The following is a 615-nucleotide window of genomic DNA, read 5'->3' on the forward strand; positions in this document are numbered from 1 at the left end:
GGGGGGATCTCGGCCCGGAATATGATTATGAAGCATTGCATTCCACCGGGTGTACAGGGCAGACCGAGGGGTCCACACCTTCAATAATGCCTGAACTCCTGATTTCAAGATTTCTCACAGACTTCATGGGCTTTCAATACGTTTTTCCGCGTTTTTCATGGGAGTTATGCGAGACTTGTGTGATTTCGGGAGGTATTATCAAGAGACTCCCATACCGGGTTTTGTAAGTGGAGACCGTACCTCTCCTCTCCCCTCGGGGGCAGGCAGTGGAAGATCCTCAGCACCACTATGATGATCGCCTTGGGGCCAGAATGACACGATAGGAACCTATACTCTCCCGAAATAGAAAACAGCACTGCCATATTTTTCACCAACTTCACGCTCTGTGATTCGAATCAATTTAATGAAAGTAGTCGCCAGTAGCCATAATAAAAAGTGCTGCACCGCGATGCGCGGCACGTACCGCACGGCAGCGGAGGCCAGGAGGTCGGGTCAGGCGGTCCGCGCCGCCGTGGGGGCCTTGGCCCGGGCCGCGGTCCGCGCGCGCCGCGCCGAGCACGGGGGTATCGACGGGCCGCGGGGGCGGGGCGGACGGGGTGGGGCCGTCACCCCGTC

This window comes from Frankliniella occidentalis, unplaced genomic scaffold, assembly GCF_000697945.3.
Source record: "Frankliniella occidentalis isolate FOCC.00 unplaced genomic scaffold, Focc_3.1 Scaffold624, whole genome shotgun sequence".
Lineage (NCBI taxonomy): Eukaryota > Metazoa > Arthropoda > Insecta > Thysanoptera > Thripidae > Frankliniella > Frankliniella occidentalis.